The sequence below is a fragment of the Hemicordylus capensis genome, chromosome 5 (genome assembly GCF_027244095.1).
Source record: "Hemicordylus capensis ecotype Gifberg chromosome 5, rHemCap1.1.pri, whole genome shotgun sequence".
Taxonomy (NCBI): Eukaryota; Metazoa; Chordata; class Lepidosauria; order Squamata; family Cordylidae; genus Hemicordylus; species Hemicordylus capensis.
In genome coordinates, this window is record NC_069661.1 from 49,205,420 (window position 1) to 49,218,227 (window position 12,808).

At 42.0% G+C, this 12,808-nt stretch overlaps 1 long non-coding RNA gene across 1 annotated transcript in view; it reads left to right on the plus strand.

Moving 5' to 3' along the window:
* Positions 1-1,569, plus strand: part of LOC128327539 (uncharacterized) — a 32,354-nt gene extending 30,785 nt beyond the window's left edge. The window contains exon 5 of the long non-coding RNA XR_008308664.1: positions 1,432-1,569. This is a non-coding gene — a long non-coding RNA (uncharacterized LOC128327539). The remainder of the gene's footprint in view (positions 1-1,431) is intronic.
* Positions 1,570-12,808: the final 11,239 nt, after the last annotated feature.

Genomic DNA, 12,808 nt, shown 5'->3' on the forward strand with positions numbered 1-12,808 from the left:
TGAGTTTCAGTAAGGGTCCATCGTATCCTCTGCTCTGGACTCGCACCTGCGAGTGTGAGTCCAGTTTGAAGGAATCCAGTGGAGGGGCTGGAGCTGAGGTGGCAGTTTAATAGGGTTCCCTACTCTGACTTAAGCTATTCCTGGGATTTCCCCCCACTAATCTTTTCCCCAACATTTTTCATTGTATCAGACCATTAAAATCTCCACAATTGCTTTTCTATCTTTACTGGCGATCACTGCTCATTCCTGTAGACTCTAGGCCAATTCAATAAGGAGGACATGGGGCCTTGCAGTACCCCAGCCTCAACAATTATAGCATCTTTAGGATTAGTGGTCTTAATCCCTCAGGGTCAGGGACAGTGTTCCCTCTAACAAGGATTCCCAGATGTTGTTGACTACAACTCCCAGAATCCCCAGCCGAAGGCCACTGCAGCTGGGAATGCTGGGAGTTGAGGTCAACAACATCTGGGAATCCCTGTTAGAGAGAACACTGGTCAGGGAGTGTTTCCTTATGGTCCTTGTCTGTGCAGGGCCCTCAGTGGCATCGAGGAGGAGGTCTGCTGTTTGGGGGTTCAGGTTCCAATGAGTCCTGACACATAGGCACTCAGCACAGCACATACTACAAGGTATGGGGCATCAAAGCACAAAATTGTGAGATTAATTCAAGCTAGACCCCTGTGGATTGAAGCAGAGCTTTGATGGCTGTCTGGATTCTGCCTGTTACTCTTGCTTTTCTGCTCTTGACAGAATATCAGTGGCCATGGCTTGCTTCTTGTGTCTGTGGAACTTGTCTCATTCCTCCTGTATCTGCTTATGCATGGGCCCACAGCCCCAGGAGTGTAGTGGAGGGGAGCCACGTAGGGACAGAGCACCAGTACTTCTTAGCTTCTCTGCTGTTGAGGTGGGCATGGCCATGGGGGCTGTCATGGAGAGTGCCTGCAATTCTGAATTTGCAACTACATCACTGTAGAGCCCTGTTCATATTCCTGATTCTAATGTAGCCCTGTATCTACCTTGACATGCTTCCTCAACTCAGTAACTATTGACCTATTCTAGATTGTTCCTCAGTGTAGACTCACAACTAGTCACTGATCTTTCTTGGTTCTTAACTGCCTTTGCATGACTGTATATGTGTTGATAACCTCAGATTCTTCATATGTGATCCTTTTTCCAGCACACAATAATACCCAAAAACCGATTGCCACAGATCCCAGTTTCCAACAGTAATTTCAGGTGTTATATACAAATTAGGGATTTATTCTGACAAGGCAAACAGAAAAATAAAGGAATTGTTTTTCTTCAACCCAAGGAAGAGCATTGTCTAGAAAAATGTCACTTGCAATAGTGTATCTTTAGAAAGGAATCATAGTTGCAATGCACACAGATTATGCAGAAAACTGAAAGTCATCTGTAAATATTTCATTTTTAAAGCTTTATATGGCAGCAGTCAATTTAACTACAACAGAGTGTCTCAAGCCAACAAAACACTCTTATCTCCTGAACCATCATGGAAAGTTCTTCAATCCATTTGATAGAGGAATTATACTAAACTTTATGGAATTCCTCCATATCATCAAGCCTCTTACAGAAAATGAACTGAAAAGAGCAGAACTGATGTCAGTCTAAAGGCCACAGAAGACTTGTATAGAATAAACTCTTCTTGAATGTTGATTGTAGCAAGAATAGTATTCACACAAGGTACTGGAAAGCACAGTTACATCCTAATAAAACAGAACAGATTAGTAAACTTGGAAACTATCAGTATATCAGAAATCTGGTGCCAAGTCTAAGAAAGTTATAAAACATTGGAAACCATTTATATAGGCATATAGGCAACCCCTGCTAACTGGGCAAAGAGGCACCTTTTACCGTGGTGGTTCTCTTTATTTAGCAGGGGGAGAGTAACTGGCCCTATCCACCCCCAGCACAGTACTTCCAGTGACTGTTGCTGGTGTGTGTCTTATGTTTCTTTTTAGAATGTGAGCCCTTTGGGGACAGGGAGCCATCTTATTTGTTTGTTATCTCTCTTTGTAAACCGCCCTGAGCCATTTTTGGAAGGGCAGTATAGAAATTGAATTATTATTATTATTATTATTATTAATAATAATAATATATGTTGATTTTTTTTCTAGAACTCCTTCTGTAGATTTTAGTTGCTTGACTCTGTTACAGGTCTTTTTTCCCCCTTGCTTGGAAAGCTAATTTTTGTATATTATCAGTTTAATTTATTTAAGCAATAAAAATGATAAAACTAAGTTTTATACAGTGTTGACTTGTAGTTTTATATGATATTGACTTGCACATTAATAATTGTAGTATAAATGTGTAAGCGGCTACAGAAGACTTTACAGAAAATGTACCAGGACATCAAGTCCTTACTTGCTTAAAGCTTATCAGTAAAACTGATGACATTCAGTGAAAGCTACTTTTAACTATAATGTGGCCCTACTAAACCTCACAGCTGATGAAAAGGCTCTAATAGACCATATTGCTTGATGGAAACTTTTGCATGTGCACAGAATACAACACTGTTCGGAGTTCCTACCCTCCCCCGCGAGACAGGGTTGTGTACCCAGCCAAAGAGCAGGTTGACAAAGGAAGCCGGGGGCTCCAAACACCAAGGCAACCCCAGTAATTACCTCTCAGGAGTCAGGGAGAGCTTGGAGAGAAGTGCAACAGCTGCTGGGAATGGGCGGAGACAGCCCAGGAGATGGCAGCTTGGTGGAGAGGAAATAGCAATGATATGCACTGAACTCCACAGCTGCAAACGGGTGCAGGGATATTAAGGAAAGGGGTGGAGTTAGAGAACAAGTCCCTTTTGGGAGCCAGGAGTTGGCTGGCCAGGACACCTGTCCAGCCAGGGATGGCAGAGCAACTGGGGAGGGGGGAGTGTGTGAAATGCAGGGCTCTAATTAAGCCAGGGGTTGCCGAGGATGAGGAGGTCAGCTGGGATGGGCTTGTTGGTCTAACTGTCTCCCGGAGAGGAGCTCAGACCTTTTTGCTCCCACTGATAGGAGAAGAAGGGAGTGAATGAACTTTCCTCCTTCCCCAGCTCTGAGGCTGTGCCCATGCCCACAACTAGAATTTAGTTCTGGAGGGCAGAAGGTTTGCCTTGGAGAATTCCTCGCCCCAGGAACGCTGACAAACACACTTCTGTACATGTACAGAGTATTGATCTATACATGGAAGAAACCATGGTCCTCCCTCTCCCACTCTTCTCTACCTGCCACATTGGAACTCATATCTCTATTATAGGTGTGATTTAATTTAAAGTATTTTTACTTTGGTTTTGACCAAGGTCCCCAAATCAGCTTAGAAAATGACTTCAGCCAAGATAGAGAAGAAAACCCCTACACAAAACACAAACAAAATCAGCACAGAAATATAAATCAACATGTTAACATAAGAGTGGCATCATTCAGTTGAATCACACATACCCAGTGATTGGAAATTCCAGGTGTTTGGCTCTTCATGTGGCTAGAGAAACCACATGATATGTTTTCTAGCAGTCACTATTAGAGACAGAATTTATCTCAGGCAAGGTTACTACAACGAAATTCATATACCATATTTACCTGGATCCAAGGCCAGTTTTTTTCCAAGTTCTTTGATTTTAGAAATCAGGGTGTCATCTTAAATTCATAGCCCTCTTCCTTTTGGGTAAGTAAAGGTATAACCTGTATTTAACCTGTTTTTAAAGGGGCTTGTCTTAAATTCAGAGGCATCTTGTATTCAGGTAAATAGAGGTGTTACAGATCTGGAGACAAACAAAAATATTGACCATTACAGAATGGCAAGTTTAAATGTGGGAATGCACTGTGAAAGCAAAAATTACTATATATGTGTTTAAAAGAACTAGATAGGACTTATTAAAATCTGGACATACTTTGCTAATTTTTGTAATAGTTAATAATACACAAATTTACAAATATTTTAAATATTATGTCTTCTTATATATTGATTGCTTAAATATGCATTTATTACTGTGTTGAATAAATAATATATTTACAACCAAACTGCATATTTCTGTTCAACACTAGGTGGTGCTGGTTTGCTTTTTGTAAAAAATGCATAAGGCATTGGCCTAGGTTTAAGAACTATTCTACTAGATTAAATGGGAAAGAGCAACTGCCCCTATTTCATCTAGCATAATTTACCTCCCGTGGCTCTTGCTAGGAATCCCTCCTGTGTTTCTCTTTAGACTGTGAGCCCATTTGGGACAGGAAACCATTTTCTAATTTATTTTACTATGTAAACACTTTGAGAACTTTTTAAATTAAAGTGTATATAGATATACAGTATTTAATAACGCTAACATGTTGAAGAGTAATATTCAAATGCAGCATTGAGTATATTTCAGATTCTGTTTTTTCTCTCTCATGTGCTTTGAACCACTTAATGGATTAGGGCTATGTAACCCTTGTGCCATGTCAATCAAAGTCCTATAGCACAATTCTGTGCATGTTTACCCAGAAGTGAGTCCCACTATGTTCAGTGGACCTTATTCCCAGCTGTGTGCATAAAATTGCAGCTATTTTGGTACTGTAGAAAAAGAGCAAGTGAGATGGTACTTTTCATTTCGGCTAGCTACTGTTAAAATATTGGCTGACATGCTGAGCAGCCACCGACTGCCATAAGACAGCTGCATCCTTCTACAGTGAGGCTGCTCTGAGCTCTGCTGAAGTCTTACTGAGCAGCAGAGCACTTATGGGAGGGGAAGGAGTCAGATTTGCGGATTCCCGCACCTCTGTAAGTGCTCTTTGCCATCCAGAAATATGTCCCTAAGAGTTGCACAACCCTCAGGGACATATTTCTGGATGGCAAAGACAATAATGGAGGTGGGGAGGTCAGCAAATATGCTTTCCTCTGCCCCTGCACACACTCTGCTGTTCAACAAGACTTTAGCTGAGCTCAGAGCAGCCTTGTGCAGGGATGCAGATCTCTTACTGCAGTGGATGGCTCTTCAACATGTCAGCCACTGGATGCAATCATTTTTAATGCTGCCTCACCTTTTGTGAATATCCTACATCACCACAAATCAAAGTATAAATCCTCCCCACAGATCATTTCCATTATGCAACCAAATAAAAAACAATCTTTATCTAAAAAGAGAAACTATTACAAAGAGATCAAGAGTAAATAACAAGGTCAAATAAAGCTACTGAGTGAAGATGTTAAGGCCAGGTTAGAGCGGCAGCCACATCCAAATCCAAACTTGGAAGGTGAATATCTAATGGGCCATTGTGTGAAACAAGATACTGGTCTAGATAGGCCTTGGGCCTGATCCAGCTTATGAGCTCTCTAGCTCAGGGTCCCTGAGGTGAGCAACCCAAACGGGACTGAAGCTTAACATGGAACAAGCAAAGTCCACTCATCCATTGACCTAGTGAAGGCAGAAGGCTAGGCTTCTAGTATTGCTATCAGGCTTGGCCAATCTTGAGGCTTCATACTAGCTGACAATCACAGGAGCTGATGTTTCACATCCTGCCTACACCAAAGGAGGGCTCTAAAGCTTGAAAGCATATGCTCACCCTGCTAAGTTCTGATCTCAGGCCCTGAGGTTCCTGCTTTAAGCCCCAGTGTTACTTAATGGAAGATTACATAAAGTCTTTAAAAAATCCTAATACATAGCTAACTGAGGACTACAATAGTTCTTGGTAAAAGAGCATTTTTCAAAGCATTATAAAGCTAAGTTTTTAAGCTAACATTTGGTGGTGGTGCTAAGCTGGCTAAAATGCTGCAGCCTCTTCAGGAACAGGAATGGACTAAATCAAAGTATATACATCCATACATACACAGAAACCCTAGATCAGTGTTGGCCAACTTTTTCAGCAAGTTTACTGTAAGTCAAATGCTAGGTGTGAGAGAATGCCAGTCTAGTGTGTACTTCAGTACATATGCAGTTCTCTTTTTCCCACTTGCAGGTCTTGCATCTAGCCTGAGCCAGGGGATAGTTCAATGTGGAGCAACTGACAGAAATGCAGGCTTTACTTTATACCAGGACTGGCAGATTGTTGACTGATGGTGAATCACTGTCCAGTTTCTGGGGCACCTCCTAATGCCTGTTGGTTGCTGGTAAACTTGCAGAGAATGGTGGACCAAGTGGCTCTTGATCTGATCCAGCAAAAAAAAAAAAAAAAAAAAGTTCTTAAGCAAGTGTAACAAATTACAGCCTTTGTCTCAGAGCTAGCTCACATGAGGGAAAGATAATGTTGAGTCATCCCTGCTGAGCTACCTTGGTGGGCTCCTCATAAAACTATACTGTATTTCTGGTAGATTTAAAATGCTGCTGCCACCACCCCTTATTGACAGAGCCTGAAATCCCCTGAGATTTGGGGTGGACTATCACAGGGAAAACTCTCTTAATTTTGCTATTGGACAAGTAAAAAACAAAAAAACAAAAAACCCTTCCGTGTGAATGCCTAGACGGAATGAGAAAAACTGATAGCTGCTGAGTGCTTGAGGACGCTTTTGTACCAGAGAAATCCCCTTTTCTTCCCCACTTTTCCCTGAGTTAAAAACCAACTCTGAGAGGCTTGTATAAAGAAAAGAACAAAAAAAAACCCAGTTTTATTCAATTACTACAGACTGCTTCCATCTGAGGTTTTTAGCTTTAGATACACTCAAAAATACTTAGTAGGTTACAAAAATAGGTTGTCTTAGGCTTCAGTTATAGGTTGCATTTAGGCACGCTTAGATGTTCACAGAGTCTTTTGCAATGCCCTTGGTGGGTTGAGCATAGGCTAGTGTTTCTTATTTTAATTACATTGCAAGTAAACAACACTAGAACATTGTCAGGGATATATGAAGCGCACACACATAGAAATATAAGTTTCTAACACAAAGTCTGACTAAACAAACATTTCCCAAAATTAATCTTCCCAAAACCAAAGCCCAGGCTTCCTATCCTTGAGCTCACTAAACTCCCAATGAGAATCAAGACTCCCAATGAGAATCAAGACTCCCAATGAGACTCCCAATGAGAATCAACTCCCAATGAGAATCAAGACTGCAGTTCTATCTTCCAAAAGCTGCAGTCATCCTGTTGCAGCAAACTCCAATGCAACATGTTTTCCTCCTCCTCCAGCACAGAACCTCCTTTCTTGTCCCCAGAATTCCCAGCAATAGCTCTCTAGGTCCCACCCCACTGGTTGACTGATTGGGTGATCTCTGGAGGTCACCAGCCTGTCTGTCAAGACAAGGGTTCACTTCTGGTTAACTCTTTAGTAGGAGGGGAGACTGGTCACTACAGCAAGCGTGCATACTTAGGACCACTTAAGTTTTGTCTTATATGTTGAGTATACTCTAGACTCTAGAGTATACTCAACAAGAAAAACAAAACTCATCTGTATTAAGTGATCTCATCTGTATTATTGTATGCACAATAAATTGTGTCTGGGAATGATGGGAGTTGTAGTTCAACAACTACTGGAGGGCTAAGTTTGCCCACTTCTGCTCTAGAGTATATACTCTATATTTGTTGACTTCAAATACAATGGTTTGTTAACCCACACAAACCTGCCTGTCAATTAAGATCTTCAGATACCCATTCCCCTCATTTAAAGGTTAGATGGGTGGCACCCAGTCTTATCAACTATGTTGAGAGCTAAGCCCAGAATGCTTCATGAGAGCCAGCATCAGAGGTCAACGCCAGAGACAGCTGCCAAGGGCTGATGCCTGTCTACCTGTATCTACATGACTAGCCTTCATATAGTAGCAGCAGCAACAGAACAGCTCCTTTCAAAGTTGTTACTCTTACATTTCCTCCTCTCCTATAATCCCATCAACAAATGTCGGCTTTCCCCCAGAGAGTCCTGCATGAGGCCCAGTGAGTGAAGCTGCTAGAGAAAATCTTTCATTTGCAGATGCCATAGACGAGAGAGAGGGAGCAGAAGCGATGGAGCACAATTCTTTCATGCTTCTTTTAGCCCCATTGGTACCCACAGAAGGGACGAAATGAGAAGAAGTGGACATGGAGGAGGAGCTTTGTTGCTTTTGCTGCTGCTACCTTTGGCAGCAGAAAAGATACAATCCATCCAACAATGCCAAGTTCCCAATGAACCGGGGTGGGGGTGTTTCCTCCATGCTGGAGGAAACCCCTTCAAACTTGGAGCCGGCCTTGGGTCTCAGGATGAGAAAGGCCATGTGAAATAATTGAGGAAGTGGTTTTAGTTTTGTAGCAGAAGGCTGTTCCTATGTAGACCTGACTTCCCAGCTTGACCTTAGTGTGAAACTTGACCTGACTTACCTTGCTCCTGCATAGACCTGACTGCCAGGCTTAGACCTTGGCCTGTGACTCAGCCTGACCTACGCTCACTTCCTCATATATCTGACTTCCCGGCTTGTGTCTTCAGCTTTGTGACCTTGACTTATGCATAGCTTCCTCAGTGAGTTCTTGCTGGGAGATAGGCACAGCCAGCTTCATGAGGCATGACAGAAATCAGAGACAATTTGTATTTGGATTTTTTCACCCACCTAAATTTTATGTCCTGGATTTTTCCAGCAAGTTGCAGGCAGTAAATAGTTCTTAGAGTTTGTGTTGCTGTTCTCAAATATCCAATAATCCAAGAGAGGGCCTTTTGTGTTAGTGCTCTCTCTTTAAATATTGGAACTCTTTCTTTAAACAGTTTACCTGGCACTATCTTTGCTTTCTTTTTGGTACCAAGTGAAGTCCCTCTAGTTTTCCAGTACTTTTAATAATGTCGGTGATTAATAGGTTTAGTTCCTATTTTGAATCCTCTGGTCTACTACATTTATCTCTGCACTTTATTTTAAATTTATTATTGTATTTTCATTGTCCCACATATTATGCAAACTTATGCCAGCATTTCAAATAGGTCCACACTGCTGCAGGTGTCCAAAGTAGTACCAATGGTCTTGCACAAGAGCACAAGTGTGCAAATACTCAAAATTGTGCACCGGCACTTCAGGAACACAACTTACATTGCTTCAAGAGTATGCTGTACTCCTGAAGTGCAGTCATGTAACTTTAAGTGTTTGCACACAGAGAAGAGCTTTTACTCTGGCCCATTGTAAAGCCATGCCATCGGCTGTGTTACTGGGAAAGTATTCTGGAGTACCATTCTGCAAAAGATTACATCCCTGCCATGATGGCAAGATTGAAATGGTGGAGCATGTGCTTTTAAATTGTAGATTTTATTTAGAGTTATGTGAATTGTTAATAATGCCACTGTTATTGCATGTCCCTGGACAGCCTGAAGTTTGCTGGGTGAACATACTTTTAGCTGGGGATAATGATATGATTACTTCTCAAGTGGCTAGGTACTGTGCTGCAGCTATTCAAATTAGTAACAGTTAGACAGGTTTTGATTAAGGAGTTGTTTGGGTCGAACCACCCTGGTTTGCAGCAGACTGGTTAACAGTTGAACCAGAAGACTCCCTATTGTCCCTACTGTATTTGTATTTTATTTACATTGTATTTTGATACGAACACCCAGTCTTCCTGATACTTCTGCCATTCTGTTAGCTGTACCCCTGCTTCTAAGGGCCATGTCTGTTATAATTTGCTGGCTAATTGCTTTTTCAGCTCTTTTCTAGTCATGTCAAAAATAGCAGACTACCATATCAGCAACAACCACAGAAAAGAAAACCACATCAAGGTCACCAGACACCGAATGTGCTGTAAGTTTATGATTGACCTTGTTGGGTTAAACTACGAAGATAGTATTAGATTGGCAGAGTCCAAAATATCTTGTTAGCTATTTTTATTGTAGTGATCAGCCACCCCTCCCCATAAAGAGTTAACCAGAAGTGAACCCTGTCTTGACTGACAGACTGGTAAACTCCAAGGCTCAGCCAATCAGCACAACAGATAGGGGGACCTAGAGAGCTGTTGGGAGGAAGAAGGCAGTTCTTTGTTAAAGAAGGACATGTGGCCATGAAGAATGGCTGCAGGAAAATGACTCTGCAGGTCCTGGAAAGAAAGGAGGGCAGGAAGCTTGAATTCTCCGCCGGAGTTTGGTGAGTTCAAGAAAAGAAAGCCTGGGCTTTGGCTTTGAGAAGTTTAGTCTAAGTTTAGTCTAGTCTAGTCTGTTTAGTCAGACTTTGCATTAGAAGTTATATTCCTTTTGTGTGTGTTTTGCATGTTCTTGATACTGATCTATTATAGTTTACCTACAATGTAACTGAAATAAGAAACACTAGCCTACACTCCATACACCTAGGGCATAACAAAAGACTCTGTATGCATGTAAGTGTGCTTTTGCATTTTCCTACATACCTGTTCTTTGCAACTGGGTAACCAAGATTTTTAAAGTGTGCCGCCCCAACTTCACTCGGGGTGCTTTTGAAGTATTCTTGTAACCTACTAATGAGTATTTTTATCTGTAACTAAAAGCTGAGTAAGCCTCAGACAGAAGCAGTCTGTAGTACCTGAATACAATTATTTTTCTTTTTGTTCTTTTTCTTTTACAAGCCTCTCTGAGTTGGTTTTTAATTCAGAAAGAGGGGAGGCAAAAGGGGGATTCATCTGGTGCAAACACGCCTCCTCAGGCATTCAGCAGCTATCAATTTTCTCACCACGTGTAGGCTTGCACATGGAAGATTTTTGTACTTGTCTAGTAGCAAAATAAAAAGAGTTTCCCCTGGGATTCCACCCCAAGCCCAGGGAGGTTCAAGCTCTGTGATAAAGGGCGGGGGGGGGTGGCAGTCATTTTTGAATCTACCAATAATATAGAAGAGTTTTAGGAAAAGTCTAGTTATGCAGCTCAGGAGGGATGATTCCGCATTTCTTTCCCTCGTGTGAGCTTGCTCTGAGACAAAGGCTTTAATACATTTATGTATTAGCCTTGCATTTATGTATTAGCCTTATAAATTATGTATTAGCCTTAGAAATAATGAGCTTTTAATTCTGCAACTCTGTGCCTTTCTATATGTATTAGTATTACTGTATTTCAGAACACCTGGAATATATCTGTATTCTATATAGCAATTTAGCAGTTGTTATCTTGCCCCTATACCCTCCTTCCTCAAATTCCCTTATTTGAAAGTCTGACAAAGATTTTCTGACCAAAGGATCAGAAAGGAAAAGTGATGGCTTTTGAAGAATTAGTGTTTAACCACACCAAGGCCGAATATTTGAATTTTTTAAAAAAATGTAAACAACTTGTTTTGAATATCTGGAGATGCAGAAGATAAGAGGCTACCATATGTGTGCTGAGAGGATGAGAGAATGAAAGGAGAACATCTAAAGAACATCTGAAGACCTAAGCCCAGACAGGTGGTGGTAGAACTGTCATAACTATGAGCTTTGATGGATGTGTGGGGCTGACTTGAAGGGCAATCAAGGACCTAGAAGAGTATAAAACCAGAAGACTCCAAACCCAACTTGAGAGCAGGTCCAGAAGATGCATCTTCTACCTCTCCAACACTGCAGCATCCCCGCACCCCAGCACCATGCACCACATCTTCTCATTGAACCCTTGCATCTGAAATCATCAGGAGAGACATTGAACTGGCCATTCAGGGTCTCTCTGTACCTCTGGTTATGAATACCTGCTCCCACTCGCCTTCTCCCTCTCCCTTCCTTCCTTCCATTGCTAGGTAAACTGCTTGTATTAGAGTAAGTTAAAATTAGCTTTGCTTGCCAGGACCTTATAGCTATTGTACCTCTTTAAATCTATTTCCTTAAGTAAATTTATAAAAGCCATCTCTGGTTTGGTTTCATCTTGTGTATCCTCACACATCCATTGAGATGAGCCCCTCTAATTAGGGTATTGCTTGCGTATCAGTTTGTGGAGTTCCATAGAATTGGGCTGGGTAGATAAGTCTCCCTGGAGGGAGAAAGCCCCTTGCCCATTTCCAATTGGGAATCCTTGGCTGGGTAAGTAAGTCTTCCCAAAGGAAGGAAGCCCCGCACCTACCCAGTTGGAAAGAGTCTATGCTAGGTAGATAAGTCTTCCCAGAGGAAGCAAGCCCCAAGCCTTAAAGGAATAGGGTATTGGTGAAGCCCCTCTGTGCAAAAGGGTAGGCATATCTCCCCAGACTGAGTAAGCCCTCTGAACACTCTGGGAGGTGGCTACAGTCCAATCAACAGAGCTGGTAAAGTCCCCATGGTACAGGCAAACCTCCCCCAAAGGGAGTAGATAAGTCTGACAGCCCAAGGAGTGAGGACTGAGGCCAGCCATTTGGGATTAGCTTAGTCACTGGCTATAGTTTAACGTCTCACTGGTAAAGTCTGTGGCTATAGTCTAACTGGGGTGGTTGGTGAAGGCCATAGCTATAATCCAACACTGGTTGGTGAAGCTTGGGATGCAGTTGAACTGCTGCAGTTGGTGAATCGCTGGCTATAGTCTCGTGTTGAACTGGTGAAGTCTCTTAACTATAGCTTGATCAGGAGTAACCCCACAGATTGGAGCTTGGAAAATGCAGAACACCCCTTGTGTGTAACAATTGGTACTGTTACTGCTGGTCTATGACCAAAATAAAGATATGCGTTTGCACACTTGCACTCTTGTGCAAGGTCACTGTTGCTTTCTTAGACATCCACAGCGGCATGAGCCAATAGGAAACGCCAGCATAAGTCTACGCAACATGTGGGCAATTGTCTGTTGCTGTTTTATTACTGTTTTAAGCATCCTAGAGGCCTCTTGGTGATAAAAGACAAGATGTGCATGCCATAAATAAATAAAAAACAGTAGTGGATGGTTGTCACACTTGATCGACATATGGGCTGGATACTATTTCCTATAGCAATGAATTGTGTAGGAATTTTGTAGCCTGACAGCAAGATTTCAATATAAATATCCTGCGTTCAAGCCCTATGCTATGTCCACAGGTCTAGGACTCT